This window comes from Elephas maximus, chromosome 9 (assembly GCF_024166365.1).
Source record: "Elephas maximus indicus isolate mEleMax1 chromosome 9, mEleMax1 primary haplotype, whole genome shotgun sequence".
In the NCBI taxonomy this organism is placed as follows: domain Eukaryota; kingdom Metazoa; phylum Chordata; class Mammalia; order Proboscidea; family Elephantidae; genus Elephas; species Elephas maximus.
This window is the reverse complement of record NC_064827.1, coordinates 32,125,839-32,143,021: the sequence shown is the minus strand read 5'-3', so window position 1 is coordinate 32,143,021 and position 17,183 is coordinate 32,125,839. Positions and strand designations below refer to the sequence as shown.

Here is a 17,183-nt window from a genome sequence, read left to right as displayed (position 1 = left end):
AACACCTACCATTTGCTTTTTACATTTTACAAAGTACTGTCATATAACATTTCATTTGAACTATGCAGTAACCCTAAAAGTGTGGTATTATCAGTTTCAGGCTTGGACTCAGCAGGGGACAAATTTAGATCTGCATGTTCTGACACCAAATTTAACATCCTTTCTATCCCACCCAACCCCTGCCCTTCCCACATTCACCATGTTGTAGTTTCTTCACCCAAGGTGATATTCTTTCTCAAATTTCAAAGCCTCAAATCACTATCCTAATTTCTTCACCTTCAAAAACTTTCATGCCAGATATAAGATTTGAAAAAAAAAAAAAAAAAATCCTGGCTTAGAAGTAGATGTTTCTAACTCTTAAAATGTGCATCAGCTAACACCTATACTTCTCTCCACAGTGACAGTATTTTTTGAACAACTTAAAATAAATTTGATAAGTATGAGACTGCATTTGGAGACAACTTGAAAATAGAAGTCTCCTCAAAAATTCAAAACTTAAGGTGGAAATTTATACCTCTTCGTTTCATTATGCTGAAACAGCTACCAAATTTGCAGGAAACTAGGTTAAAATCTCATTTACGCAAGCAAGGCTGTTGTCTGAATTTTAATCAAACGATAAATGATGCCTGCCACTCAGCAGAATATGCATCACAAGGCCCATTACAAGCTATCTGTAACGTTTTACTTACCCTCTTTATCCCCCAGTCAAGTTCATATCTGCTTACGATCAGAAACCAGTGTTGAGTCTGAAAACTAACTCTTAGATTTAGTTATTGTGCCCTTGGGTGAGTTACTTAAGCTGAGACTTAAATTTCCTAATATTAAAGTAATAACAGAACTTACTTCATAGGGTTGTAGCAAGGATTTAAAAAAAAAATAACATGAAAAGTACTTAATGGTGTCTGGCATACATTAAGTATTCGATAGATGTAACTATTAATAGTACTGTTAATAATTATGAATCCATAAACTCTGTAGATTCCTTACTTCTTGCTGCTTTTTTCCCATTCCTGATAACCAGAAAAAAATTGTTGCCCTCGAGTCAACTCCAACTCATGGTGACCCCATGCATGTCCAAGTAGAACTGTGTTCCACAGGGTTTTCAGTATCTGTTTTTTGGAAAGTAGATCACCAGACCTTTTATTCTAAGGTGCCTCTGGGTGGACTTGAAACTCCAGCCTTTTGGTTAGCAACCAAGAGTGTTAACCATTTGCACCACCCAGGACTTATTAATTTTGATCTCTCTCAGCACACATGCATTTTTCGTGGTCTTTTGCTCTTTGCTTTTTATCTCTGGTGCCTGTTACCACACAGTTGTCCATCAATAGTGAAAACTTACAGTGCCTCAATGAGCCTCCTGGCCAAGCTGGTTTTCATTGCCTTGATCATTGGCTCTACCCACATCCTCTCTGGTACACTTAAAACTCCTAAACTTGCCTGCATATAGCCAACCTTCTCCTGCTAATCCCAGGTCCTGTATAAAATCAGGACATGGATGTGGGCACCAAGTCTTGAATCCAATACTCTGCCTGATAAATAGACTTTTCCATAGTTCTAAAATATCAGTCATCCAATTTACAAGTTAGTTCAATAGAAACCCAAAAGCACAAGGTGCTTTTAGGTCATTCATTCATTCTTCGTTTATATACACACAACTGAAGATTAAACTAGAATTGAGCCCAGATCTACTCTAACACACATGAGGTCGCCTTGAGTAGCAATTGGCTTTACAACAACTGGTTCTGGCTCTGAAAGATGAAACAGCATACTGAAACCAGTATAGGCACACATAAGAATGTGTATAAATAAGAATATACATACAGTATATGTATACATAAGAATCACCTGGGGATCTTGTTAAAATGTAGATTCTGATTCAGTATATCTGGGGTGGAAATAGAAATTCTCAGGAGGGAGTTGAGCTAAAACAAACCAGTTCAAAGCCCTAACTGAAACCAAAGTGAAGATCACACCTACCTTCTTCCTCCTTATTTTCACATTTGTGGTTCTAAACAGCAGAAATAAGTAGAGGAAACATAAAACCTAAAGCTATGAAGATCATGGAAGAAAAGATAGGGACAATGCTAGGAACCCTAATACATGGCATAAATCGCACCCCAAACATAAAACAGCAGAAGATTAATTGGACCTTCCAAAAATTAAACACCTATGCTCAAAAAAAACTTCTCAGAAAGAGTTTAAAGAGAACCTACAGACTGGGGAAAAATTTTGGGTATGGCATATCCCACAAGGTTCTAACCTCTAAAATTTATAGAAAGCTTCAACACCTCAATAACAAAAAGACAAGCAATCCAATTAAAAACAGGCAAAAGACACAAACAGACACTTCACCAAGGAAGACATCCAGGCAACAAACAAACACATGAAGAAATGCTTGCGATCATTAGCCATAAGAGAGGTGCAAATCGGAACTACAATGAGATACCATCTCACCCTGACAACAGTGGCACTAATAAAACCAGAAAACAACAAATACTGGCAAGGCTGTCTGGAGACTGGAACTCTTATACACTGCTAGTGGCAAAGTAAAATGGTACAACCACTATGGAAAATGTGTGCCACTTCTTTAAAAAGCTAGAAATAGAAATATATGATACAGTAATTCCACAAAATAAGAACTATGACACGAATAGACATTTGCACTCTCATGTTCAATGCAACATTATTCATAATAGCAAAAAAATGGAAACAACTGAAGTGCCCATCAACATATGAATGGATAAACAAACTGTGGTACATATACAAAATGTAATATGAACAACAATAAAGAACAATGATGAGTCCACAAAACAACATGGATGAATCTGGAGGGCATTATGCTGAGTGAAATAAGTCAATCACAAAAAGACAAATATTGTATCAGACCACTACTATAAAAAATCAAGAAAAGGGTTACACACACACACACAAAAATATTCTTCGATGGTTACCAGTGGTAGGAGGGGGAGGGAAGAAAAATCACCAACTAGAAAGAAGACATGTGTTAATTTTGGTGAAGGGAAAGACATTATACAACAGGGGGAAGTTAGCACAGTAGGACCAAGGCAGAGGAAGGAACTGAGAGGAACATAATAACAAAGGGCAATCATGGTAATTACCATAACATAGACAACCCTACAACAATAATATTAACAAATAATAATCTATGAATGCACATATAGGTAGAGGGGTATGCTAGAGGGGAGTGGGAGGGTGCAAGGGAGTTTGGTTGTAGATATTACTACATACACATTTGCGGATGCTGCATGTGTATAATACAGGCAACAGAACGCACAAACAGCACAGTCGTGGAAAGTGTCTTGACATAACCAAACACCTCTCAGGGCAAAGTTACTAGGCTTGAAGGCTGAGGACTATAGACTCGGGGAACATCTATATCAACTGGCATAACATAGTTCATAAAGACAATGTTCTACATCCTACTTTAGTGAGTAGCATCTGGGGTCTTAAAAGCTTGCAAGTGGCCATCTAAGATACAACTGTTGGTCTCATTCTGTCCAGAGCAAAGGAGAGTGGAGAAAACCAATGACTCGAGGGAGGAATTAGTCTAAAAGAACTAATGGACCACATGAACCACAGTCTACATGACCCTGAGACCAGAAGAGTTAGATGGTGCCCAGCTACCACTACCAGTTATTGATACCAGGATCACCATAGAAGGTCCCAGGCAGAGCGGGAGAAAAATGTGGAACAAAAAATCAAATCCATTAAAAAGACCAGACTTACTGGTCTGATAGAGACTGGAGGAACACCCTAGACTATGGCTCTAAGATACCCTTCTAGCAAGAACTGAAGCAATTTTCAGAGACCACCTTTCAGCTAAACAATAGACAGGCCTACAAAATAAACAATAACAACAAAGAGGAACGAGCTTCTTAGAACAGTTAATTATATGAGATCAAAAGGGCAAAATTTGCCCAAAGCAAAGATGAGAACGCAGGCAGGGGTAGGAAAACTGGATGAAAAGTAACGGGGAACACAGCACGGAAATAGGGAGAGTGAGGACACATTGAGAGGCCTGTGATCAATGTCTTGGAACATTCTGTGTATAAATTATTGAATGAGAACTATTCCGCTCTGTAAGCTTTCACCTAAGGTACAATAAAATATTTTGAAAAATAAAAAATAGTTCCAAAAAAAAAAAATGAAGTGAGTAGAAGAGTGAATGCCTATGAGAAAATCTGAAAATTCCCAGGATATAAGAAGATATCGTGGACTTATCTGCTATAAAATGAAAGATCAAACCCCAGGAAAATAGGGAGATGTGAAGCAGGAACTTCAGCAACACCATAATAATTAAAAGAGATGAACAATAACAACAAAAAAAAAAACCTGTTGCCATCGAGTCAATTCCAGCTCATAGTGTCCCTATAGGACAGAGTAGAACTGCCCCATAGAGTTTCCAGGGAACACCTGGTGGATTCAAACTGCCAACCTTTTGGTTAGCAGCCGTGGTACTTAACCACTATGCCACCAGGGTTTCCAGAAAAACAGAAATGAGATTCAGGAAAATGGGGATAGTGGTATGAGAAACAAAGGGGGACATTTTCTGCAGAATGAGCACCATTTTGGGGAACACCTGGAGATCTGGGCAGTGGGCACCAACTGTTTGATAGTGAATGGGAAAAAACTTGCAAGATTAGAAGAAGCATTGCCTACCTTCTCATGCTATTATCCCATTCCATTCTGGTTGGAATTTAATCACCAGAAAGCTTGAAAAAACAGCTACTTGGACTTTCTTCAATATTGTGTGTGTGTGTGTGTGTGTGTGTGTTTTCTTTTGGCTGAAAGAAGAGATTAAATTGCAGTGCCCAACAACCACAACTACTCCCAAATAATAGCAGCCTATTTTTATCATGACACCTTTAATGTGGACAATAGAGTGGCTAGAGAATTCATTCATGGAGATAACCCAGCTAGAGGAAATGATAGCCAATCTCCTCTAAGTCCCTCCATAGAGAAGAACTTACAGATAGCTCTGTGGACCAAAATAGGGCACGTGGTGCCAAGTTACAAGGATTAAAAGCATATCCTACATAAAGTTGCCGTCCTTGTTACTTGTGATAACATGTAAACCTGCTTTGTAAATGATAAAGAACATTCCTATCTTATACTACAGACTCTGGTTATTGTTGTTGTTAGGTGCCCTCGAGCCGATTACGACTCATAGCAACACTACGTACAAGAGAACAAAACACTGTCCAGTCCTGCACCATCCTCACAATCATTGCTGTATTTGAGTCCATCGTTGCAAACACTGTGTCAATCCATCTCATTGAGGGTCTTTCTCTTTTTCACTGACCCTTTACTTTACCAAGCATGATGTCCTTCTCCAGGCACTGGTCCCTCCTGATAACATGTCCAAAGTACATGAGACAAAGTTTGCTATACTTGCTTCCAAGGAGCACTCTGGCTGTACTTCTTCCAAGAGAGGCTTATTTGTTTTTCTGGCAGCCCATGGTATACTCAATATTTTTCACATGCACCACAATTGAAAGGCATCAATTCTTCCTTAGTCTTCCTTATTCATCATCCAGCTTTTGCAGGCATATGAGGCAATTGCAAATATCATGACTTGGGTCGGGAACACCTTAGTGCTCAAAGTGACATCTTTGCTTTTTAACACTTTAAAGAGATCTTTTGCAGTAGATTTGCCCAATGCAATATGCCGTTTGATTTCTAGACTGCTGCTTCATTGGATTATGATTGTGGTTTCAAGTAAAATGAAATTCTTGACAACTTCAATCTTTTCTCCATTTATCGTGGATGTTGCTTATTAGATCAGTTGTGAGGATTTTTGTTTTCTTTATGTTGAGCTGTAAACCATACTGAAGGCCGCAGTCTTTGATCTTCATCGGTAAGTACTTCAAGTCCTCTTCATTTTCAGCAAGCAAGGCTGTGTTATCTGCATATCGAAGGTTGTTAATGAGTCTTCCTCCAGTCTTGATACCCCATTCTTCTTCATATAGTCCACCTTCTCGGATTATTTACTCAGCATACAGATTTAAAAAGTATGGTGAAAGGATATGACCCTGATGCACACCTTTTCTGATTTTAAACCATTCAGTATCCCCTTGTTCTGTTTGAACAAATGCCTCTTGGTCTATGTGTAGGTTCCACATGAGCACAATTAAGTGCTCTGGAATTCCCATTCTTCAAAATGTTATCCATAATTTGTTATGATTCACAGAGTCAAGTGCCTTTGTATAGTCAATAAAACACAGGTAAACATCTTTCTCGTATTCTCTGCTTTCAGCCAAGATCCCTCTGGCATGAATCTGGCAGTTCCTGTCAATGTACTATTTCTGAATTACTTTCAAAATTTTACTTGAGTGTGATATTAATGATATTTTTTATAATTTCTTCATTCTGTTGACTCACCTTTTTTGAAATGGGCACAAATACGGATCTCTTCCAGTCGGTTGGCCAGGTAGCTGTCTTCCAAATTTTTTGGCATAGATTCTCTCAGTGTCCAAACTTCATTCTTTTCAGTGTGCCCAATGGAAAACTTTACGTACCCATCCCATGAAAGTTTCTCTCTCTTTTCCTCTCTTAAATACACTCACTGGCATATAGGGGGTTACCACGAGTCAGAGTCAACCAAATCACAACTGGTAGTATCCGCACATGTAAGATGCTTCTCATAGAGGAGGAAGAGCACCCCTTGTCTCTCACACTCTAATCAGAGAGCCAGTATAGAACAGAAAGCCCAAATAGTGCACTGTACAAAAAGTACAACTAGAATGCTCCTTAAAAGCATGGTGAGATGGTGAGACTTCAGCTTGCTTTCTTTTGCTTACTTTGACACATCATTGGGAAGACCAATCGCTAGAAAAGGACATTATGGTTGGTAAAGTAAATGGTCAGCAAAAGCAAGGGAAACTTTCAATGAGATGGACTGACACAGTAGCCTCAACAATGGACTCAAACATACGAACAATCTTGAAGATGGCATAGGACTGGGCAACATTTCATTCTGTTATACATAGCTCACTGTGAGTTGGAGCTGATTCAACGGCACCTAAGAACAAAACCAGAAAAAAATAACCACTCTTGGAAAAGTAAAAATGTTTCCTCTTCTTTTCTATTTGGATCAAGGCTTACAGACTCAACTTGCCTAAATTATATAAACTTTCACAAATATTCTCAAATATGCTCTATAATATAGATTTTGGAGGGTATGAGTGTATACGTGTGTGGGTGCATACGTGCACACACACATGTGCATGCACACACATGCACAAGGGCGCCCTAACTTTTCCTTTAAAAAACATGTACTCTGATTCTTCAAAACTCTTTGACTGTGATTAAAATCTTAAGGATCATTATGCTAGAAATATGATTGGGATTCTTTTCTCCTAAGTGCTTTTTTTTTACTTGTACATGCATAAACTCAAAGATGCTCTATATCCAGCAAATGGGCTTTTGGAAAACATGTAGCAATTAGAAGCAAAGCCAATATCTTGAGAGATGGAGATTTATTTTCTCATCACCAATAGATTTATTGCTATTAAAAGGCTGCAGTTTCCAAGCAGCAAAACCTGAGGAGGCATTGGCAGTAAGTTCACATGAGTCTTCAAGACTTCAGAATTGCCAACTATGCAAATTTCATGGCCCATTAAGTGCACACACTTGAAAATCCTAGATTTACCCTTATTTTATTTAATAAGGGTTGATTAGCTTCGCAATTAAGCCATATAGTTCTTAGGCTTTGCTCTGAAAGAGTACCCATCTACTTACTGCCACTTAAAAAGTCTTACTTTCAGTATAACAGCCTTTTTGGTTACTTGCAATTGGAAAGAACAGACAATATCTCACAGCACCATTTAATACAAACTCAGTCTACAAAGACACCAAGGAACAAACAACCCCCTCGGTTTGCAGTTAATGAATCAAAGTTTAAGACGACAAATTGGCTCGCTGAGGCAAAATAGTTAATTAACTTTTAGTTAGAAATATTCATCCTCCTTTCCTGGCACAAACAAGTCTCATAAGCCTTGTTTACTTTCCCAAGTGTTTTTTGTCTTCTACGTCCCTAGGCATCATTCAGGGCTCTTAATGTATCATGTCAGAGTAGCTTCATAATTTTAATCTAATTTTTTATGTTTTCAGCCTCCAAGACCAAAAACAAAATATATATCTCCTCATCATTAATTTGGATTCTGTAAACACAAGTATATATTTTTTTAAAAAAGGAAAAGACACCAAATTCTCGTGTCTTTTGGATGTTAATGGAATCAGACTCTATGTTTCTTAAAGTAAACAAATTTTTTCCAAATATTTGGTTAGCTCAGTTTGTTTAGCCTGTCAGGTAGGCTATAGACTAAGGCTGTAGTGGTAGCTGGTGTGTCCAATTAGCAAAGAGGTTTAATGGCAACACTCTGGACTCTTACCTCTGGTACTTTGCAGATGTACCGTTTACTTAAAACAACATTGTAAATATTAGCTAATGAGAGAACTATGTCAACAGCTTTGATGAATATATATCTGAACAGCCGGTACATTATATACAACCTAGCCATTCTTCCAAAGTCACCTTTTTCTAATTTTTCCACAATTACCATGTTTCTTCTGGAAAGAACACTCAGGCTTTCACTGAGAATGGCATCTATTTGTTATGTTCTGTCATTGGCCTGTGTTTTCAAGAGGAAGACTGTCTGCCACAGTGAATGCTTACATTTTACAGCTACTGACACGAAATGCCATTTCAATTTTGTTCTTTGCAGTCTTGCCACAAAGTTTACTCTTTTCTAGCTCTATGCCAGACTTCTTAAACCTCAAGTCATCATCATTTTATGAGATGATTTTCCAAAAAGCAAATTACAGGTTTATGAATTAAGTAAGTGTTGGGTCAGCAATGGTGCTTATTTTTTAAGTGACTCATTTGTGCACATAGGTCAGGTTAATGCCTGTCTAAATACATTTAAAGATAGGCATAATGTGATAGAAGGAGCCCTGGTGGCACAATGGTTAAGTACTGGGCTGTTAACTGAAAACAGGGCTTTGAACCGGTTCGTTCCAGTTCCACCCTCTGCTGAGAATTTGCATTTCCACCCCAAATATACTGAATCAGAATCTACATTTTAACAAAATTCCCAAGTGACTCTTATAGATTCCTGGGAAATTGTTCTGTATAAAGAAGAATTACCTGGGCCTCTTGTTAAAATGTAGATTCTGATTCAGTATATTTGGGGTGGAAATGCAAATTCTCAGCAGGGGGGTAGAACCAGAATGAACTAGTTCAAAGCCTTGACTGAAAGGTTGGCATTTAGCACCCATCCAGTGGCTCCAGTAAGCAACATTGTGACGAACAGAGAAAAGATAGACGTCAAGGATTTCATTTTACTCAGGTGCACAATCAGCACTCATGGAAGCAGCAGTCAAGAAATCAAACAATGCATTGCATTGGGAAAATCTGCTGCAAAAGACCTCTTTAAAATGTTGAAAAGCACAGATGTCACTTCGAGGGCTAAAGTGTGCCTGACCCAAGCCATGGTGTTTTCAATTACCTCATACGCATGGGAAAGCAGGGCAATGAATAAAGAAGACTGAAGAAGAATTGATGCCTTCAAATCATGGTGTTGGCAAAGAATATTGAGTATACCATGGACTGCCAAAAGAATGACAAATCTGTCTTGAAAGAAGTACAGCCAGAATGCTCTTTAGAAGTGAAGATGGCATAACTTCATCTCACATACTTTTTGAACATGTTATCAGGAGGGGCCAGTCCTTGGAGAAAGACATCGTTCTTGGTAAAATAGAGCGTCAGCAAAAAAGAGGAAGACCCTCAATGAGATGGATTGATACAGTGGCTACAACAACGGGCTAAAGCATAACAATGGTCATAGGGGTGGTGCAGGGCCCAGCTGCATTTTGTTCTGTTTTACATAGGGTTGCTATGAGTCCCAACCAACTGGACAGCACCTAACAACAACAACAGCAGGTCCATGGCAGAAAGACCTGGAAATCTGCATCTAGAAAGATTACAGCCTAGGAAACCCTATGGGGAAGTTCTACTCTGCCACATGGGGTTGCTATGAGTCAAAATCGACTCAATAGCACCTAACAACAACATAGAGTGATAGTCAATACTGAACTAAAAATTAAAATTATGTCCCCAATGTTTATTTGTATGTCAACTGTTTGGAAATTTAAACATATTTTCCCATAAAACCAATGGTATACAAGATTGATATTGCTTACTTCAGCAAACATTTATTGGATTCCTACAAGGTACCCAGTGAGATGTTAAGAGCCAGGTATATTAACATGAATAAGACAGAGAGCTGACCTCAAGGATTTACAAGGTAATGAGACAGAATTAATTTTTATGGAAAATCCATTCAAAGTTTCTCCCTGGGAGTTCAAACGTATATCTCCCTTTACTGATGGACTTCTCAAGTCCCTCCACCCACCACCTTCCTGACACCTGAAGCAAAGACTCTCCTATGTACAATTCCAGTGCAGTGTGATAGGTGCATATGGTGTTAGAGAAGCACAAAGGGGATTCGCCCAAAATGGGGAGGGGCAAATGAAGTATGAATGGTTAGGAGGGCGTCCTGAAGGGAATGATATCTCAGTAGACTTAGGAAGGCTGGGGAGAATTTGTTAAACCAGTGATTCTCAAAAAGTGTGGACCTTAGGCTAGCATCATCAGCATGACTTCGGACCTTGTTAGAGATTATAAATTACTGGTACCCACCTCAGAGTGACTGAATGAGAACATCTGAGGTAAAGACTCAACAATCTGAGTTCTAATGAGACTTAAGGTGATTCTGATGCACACTGAAGTTTGAAAATCACTGTATATTAAGGCACTTTGTCAGGCAGTAGAAAAGGAGCAGGGGCTGAAGTTTTTCAGGGAGTTACACAAGCAAAAAAACAAGCAAACACTGAGAATAATGTGGTAGGTCTTCCAGCTACTCTGAATATTGAGTGCTAACAGTTCACAGTGGTACTCTTTTCCAGAGAATTGCCCTCAACCTATGCAAAGTGGATCACCTGGGAATGCCTGGGAGGCCGTACCCTTTTCAAAAGGAGCCCACATCCAAGGCTAACTGATATGCAGATGCTAATGGACAGCCACTTTACCTCAAGATAGGAAAACTGTGTGTTATTCATGCTCCACAACTCTCCACAGGATCAGCCAGACCTACATCTTTGCCTAGCTTATCTCCCTGCCCTATTCTGCTTCCCTCAGTTCCATGATTCTCCTGAGCATACTCTTTCAGTAAGTCACTGGCACAAGAATTCCCATTTAAGGCTGGTTCTAGAGAGCCCAACTCAAGACAGTGGTACACAGCATGGGAATGCGTGAGAAGCTGTAAGATGCTTCCATTGATAGAGCAAAAATGTAAATTAGAGAATGGCAGGAAGAAAGCTGTAAGAGATGCAGGAGCCAGTCTATGAGATGCCTTAGGCAAAAATCCATAAAAGCTTTAAAATACACCCATACACAGAAAAAGAGAGATTAAATTTTAATACCTACATGTAAAGTACTGGCATGGGTGGGGAGAAGGGAAATCACTCAGATTGCCAGTTTGGACTCCCAGGAAAGGATCTTCCCTATTTTCACCAATGAGAACAATCAGGCCCTTCCATAACACCTTTCATCAGGCACCAGAAATAAGGATATCTCTGATCCAAGCCACAGAGATCAGAGGCTGTGTGATCATTTATACAGAAAGAGATTCTTGGAGATATGGAAGGAAAAGGAGTACCAGCAAGGTGAAGAGCTAGGGTAACACTTTAAGTAATGGAGAATTTTGAAGAGAAAGGCCCTGAGTTGAGGAGAAACAGTTGAGGCCAAAGGAAGGCGCTTCAGGAAGGATCATGCATGAGGTTTCCCTCTTCCTTCTTCTTCATCTTCTTTCCTTGATTCAGGGGTCTCTTGCTAGTGCAAACTACCAGGGCCACATTTCCAATCTAGGAGAGTTCGGTGGTCATACACAATTCTTTTCTTCTAAGAGCCTCTGTTTTCCCCTCCACTCCACCAATAATTGCTTCCAACCAACATCTCTTTCCAACCTGTTCCAATGCAGTATAGAAATCCAGTCAATACTCTAAACTCCTCTTGTCATTCAAGTAAGCACACACACCTTTTGAGGATGTTCTAAGGGTTTTTTGGGTATTTTTTTTTCCTGTTAGCACAATAGAAAAATAGACCAAGGAGATTCAATTGATTATCGTTCTGACATTTTGATTGCGTGTCTCCCCGAGCATCCCTTCCCTCTCCTTATAGCAATCTTCAGTTTTTTATAAAGGATCTATACTACCTCCGGAAACCCTGGGGGCATAGTGGTTAAGTTTTACGGGGGCTAACCAAAGGCTCGGCAGTTCGAATTTGCCAGGCGCTCCTTGGAAACACTATGGGGCAGTTCCACCCTGTCCTATAGGGTCGCTCTGAGTCGGAATCGACTGGACGGCACTGGGTTTTTTCTGGACACTACCTCCATTCTCAGTCCATAAGACGCAAACCCATATGACCCGATTTCCAGCAAAATGCACTTCCTAACACATTTGATTCTGAAAAGAAGAATAGTTGGAGATTCTACAGCCCTTGTGCCACCAAAATGGAGGGGATGGGCTTCTGGAGAGTATTCAAGGACTCTGAGAATTATGGTAGCACTGGACGTGGAGTAAAATACTCCTTGATTCCTGAATTTGGCAGTGTCTGAAGCCAAATCTATCTTACATTTCAGGAATTGGAAACATTTAACTCCTTTTTTGTTTCTTTGTTTTAAACCACTTTGAACCAATTTTTCTATCACTTTCAACAGAGTTCTGATAGACGATGCTGTATATTTTTCAGAATGTAAATGTACCTAGAGCTTCATCTTTCTCTAGGTGTCACTCTTTTGTTGAAGGACTTTTAAACATCTTAATTTTCTTTCTTTTATACACGGCATTCCAAAAAATGTGTCCCAAGAAAAACGGATTTGGGGTTTTGTGTTATACAAAATATTTTTAAAAAAAAGAGATGCCCTTTGAATATATTTGAAAAGTATTATCTTCCATGAAGCTAAACTGGTTTCTCTACTGCAGGGCTTCTCTGAGCCTTTGAAGTGTGGTTTAAGTACTGTATCTCCACTGGTCAGTAACAGCATGTCTAACTCCCCTGATTTGTTTGGCTCTGAAAATCTTGTTTACATTGATTAACTATGGAACAAGAAGACATGAAAAACACTTCAGCCATTGAGGATCCAGCTGGAATTGCCAGGCCCCTTCTCTTCCAAACTTTAGGACTCCTTTAGGAGTCCTTTGACTCTCCTAAGTGGGCCTTTTCATCATTCCATCTGATGAGCCAGCCCCAAGGGCTCTGCTTGAGAACATACCTGGGCATCAGAGTGAAGGAGAATGTTAAATAGAGATAAAAATAAGCGTGCTTCCCACCACCCTACCCACCACCACATAGAATAAGCTTTCATCATTTTTGGAGAGATTGTAGGTTTCCATTGTAATATGGTCATATTTACCTTCATCGCTACATATGATGTACATTTGTTAAATTTAAGGTGAATATATTCGTAAAAACTTTTGAAACACATTTATTAACATTAAAAACAAAACCTGTATTCAAAACATGAAAACTGCTATGCCGATTAATTACCTTGAATACATCTGAGCAGAACAGAATTTAGAAAGTCACTTATAAGGTTTTGGCTATACTTTCTGAAATGTTTTTTATGGGATTTTAATGCTTTAAAAGTCTGACAGCTGCTCCTGAAAATGAAATACTGTTTGTCAGCAAGCTACAGTTAACTCATTTCAATAAATAGGTAATTTGTTCCTTTAGAAAACAGTTGAAAGCATTCACTGGCATTTGGTAAGAAGAAAAACTCTGAATAATTTATGGTGGGGAGAGAGTCAAATCTCACAAGCCACCTTATCCCAAGCTCTCTGAAGGTGGGAGAGATTGGACACGCAAGGACAGACGGGTCTCTAATGAAAGGGATCAAATTTCAAGTAATTCTCTTTTAACATCTGGCTGAATAAGAAAAGGTCACAATGTGGGACTGTGATTCCTCTGAGTGATCTTTCATTTTTACTTTAAAGAGACATATCATGTAGAGTCACTCTCTGGACCTCCTATGAGTTAAGAAATGTTCTAATTGTGGATGGCGTGGGACTCAGAAATTTTCTTCCAAGGCCTACTCAACAAGGCCTTCTCTAACAGTCTTAACCTCCCCTGATGCAGCCAGCAGAGACTGTTCTCTTTTTCTCCAGCCATTGGTACTCTCAATTGTCCAATTATCCACTCCCCACCTTAGACACATAGATACACAATCAACATCTGCTCAGGAAATGGTAACCTGGCAAAACACAGAGGATTTAAAACAGGGAATTTGTTACAACTGGTATTGGGCAGCTGAAAGGGCCAGAAAAAAGTGCTGAGGTAGCCCTGGGATAATAATTTCAGGAAGCAGCTACTATCCTAAGGGCAGGAAAAGAAAGGGAAGGGGGGAAGTAAGAGAACTTCTGAACTTGGAGCAGGAACCCTGAGTACTTGATACTCAGGCCTCTGAAGAAGATGTGCTCTATTGGTCGGGGCTGTAAACTCCTGGGACTTGCTCTGGAGTGCTGGACCCAACTAACGCAGCTAGGACCACCCACTGCTGCTGGACCCACACAGGAGGAACAGGTGAAAACAGGAGAGAAGTTCCTCCTCTACTCCGCCCACTTTCTAGTCTCCCTCTGGACCCCTATCGGAAGATCCTAGCAGAATACTACCTTGGCAAAGGAGTCTAGAAAATGTGGTTTTTGGAGTCCCACAGCAGTATCACAGAACAAAGCATAGGAGAGTTGACTTAGAGCTGAGAGAAAATAGGTAAATAGCCAGCCCTATGCCAAACTTTGACTCCCCTCCACAGCTAGCACCAGGTTCCGCTCTCCACCCTTCTGGTCCAAATCTAACCAAAATGATAGCTATAAATATCATGACTATGTTTCCTATGCACCGAACAGTAAGTGACTTCTCCTGGGTCACAATGCTCATAAGTGTCACAGTCATGAAAGATGCTCCTGAGGGTATTAGTTTCCTCTTCTGGGATACTTCTCTCTACTTAGAAGGCAGAATAAACTATGTAAATAAGTAACCTGTGTAAAGTACTTAACGTAGTCCTGTCCCAGGATAGAAACAAAATATATATTAGTTGACTTCCTTCTTTCCCTCCCTTTTTTCTCACCTTTTTCTGTGGAATAAAAGGTTTTGTACCTTGTTACTGGAATTTCAGGCATCAGTAAACATCTGTTGGTTCATTGGCAGGAAATTAGCTAGAGCGGATTTACTAGGCCAGTAGGTCAGATTCTTGGGAGTTCCAAGGAAAAGATACAACAGTTGCTTACAGGGATGAATTTACTGCAAGGATACCTGGGAAATAAAAAAGAAAGTCTTTTCAAAATAATCTTCTACTCTGGAATGTGTGGCAAACCTCATACGAATACAGAAAATTCAGCCTAACTTCACCAGAAACAAGGACCTGTGCTTAATTGACCTGCCTTTTCTTTGGTCAACTAGCATTTGTAGTGCCCCCTTATTGTCAGTTTGAATGGGCCCTTTTGCCCCACTAGGTATGAAGCTTTGCTACTGAGCAGGATTGACACTAGGCACCTCAAAGCTTATTGGTCTCTCCCAGGACCAGCCTGATTCCAGCTCAGATACCTTCCTCTCTACAATCACTGCACTACAGCTAAGGGAGCAGAGTTTCAATTGCAGGTCTGCGAAAAGTCCTAGCCTAATCCACTCACCTCAGAGCAAAAGATTATCTAGGAATTTTCCCACAAACTAGAGCTCACAGCCTCTTTCCTTCTACTTGCATATAAAAAAATATTTTCTACTCCTTCCTTATAATTACCCTATTTTGGCACCATTTTGTCATGGAACAAGGGCTGCATGAAGCACTCTGAACTGTGGGACACCAAGAGCCCACCAGTGTGAGAGAGGTTTCTCGGATAGAAGATACTTTGTCTTTCAACCTTGTCCTCACATGGGTCTCTAGAAGTGGGAAACAAAGTATAGGAGGAGGAATTAATGCCCCAATTTCCAATTGAACAAAGAAGTACATGTGACGACGTTATTTATAGAAACAGGGAAACCAGTGATAGGGCTTACTTGTGATTAATTAGTTGTGGGAAAGTTGAATAAGGTGTTTATAGGGTGTTCCAATATATATGTCGGTAAAGATCTAGAGATAATAGCTGAAAATCAGAAAATGATGAATCTCTTTTGTTTTATTTTAATGGTTCCTAAAAAAAAATTATTTTATAGATCACTTTGACTATCTAATGTCAGCTACAAACACTCTCTTAAGAAAAAAAGGAAGGAGGAAGGAAGGAAGGGAGGGAGGGAGGGAGGGAGGGAGGGAGGGAGGGAGGGAGGGAGGGAGGGAGGGAGGGAGGGAGGGAGGGAGGGAGGGAGGAAGGAAGGAAGGAAGGAAGGAAGGAAGGAAGGAAGGAAGGAAGGAAGGAAGGAAGGAAGGAAGGAAGGAAGGAAGGAAGGAAGGAAGGAAGGAAGGAAGGAAGGAAGGAAGGAAGGAAGGAAGGAAGGAAGGAAGGAAGGAAGGAAGGAAGGACAGATCCACATACAGCCAGAATTACACATACACATTTAGAAGATTTTCAGAATTCCCAGATCAAGTCCCCCACCTCCACCCCATTTCATGAAAAAATATAAAAAAGAGAGACTTCTGAGTGCTGAGTCTGTGTGGCGTTAGGACTTAACATGTCCTCTTCTTCTGGTTCACCTTCTTCATCCCGAAACAAGCTAAAATTGGATGTGTGCCAGATAGCTTCCTGCCTAGCAATGCTTTTGAGAGATAATGAGAAACAAAGCAGGGCAATTCAATGATAAGAGTTTCTAACCATTGCCAGCAAGAGAAAGACTCAAGGTGTTCATTTTCTCAATTACCATAATGCTCATTTTCTTGTTGGATGGGCAAGTGCTCCTGAGCAAACTTTGGCGCTAATTGTATATATCCTGGCATATACAGTCTGCCCCAAGCCCAGAGGCAAAAACTAGCAATTATATTCCACTGATTAATGTGCATTTGTAAATTTACAGGCTTGACGGTCCAAAGAGGCTCCCTGCTATGTGAGATAATGAATAGGAAATTGTCAGAATAATTAGCCGAGTCAGACCTCACAAGCCTACCTGTGAGTTGAAA

General features: G+C 39.9%; 1 long non-coding RNA gene across 1 annotated transcript in view; it reads right to left on the bottom strand.

The window, feature by feature from the left end:
- Positions 1-17,183, bottom strand: part of LOC126082741 (uncharacterized) — a 210,827-nt gene that overhangs the window by 57,131 nt on the left and 136,513 nt on the right. The window contains exon 2 of the long non-coding RNA XR_007518633.1: positions 15,207-15,391. This is a non-coding gene — a long non-coding RNA (uncharacterized LOC126082741). The remainder of the gene's footprint in view (positions 1-15,206; positions 15,392-17,183) is intronic.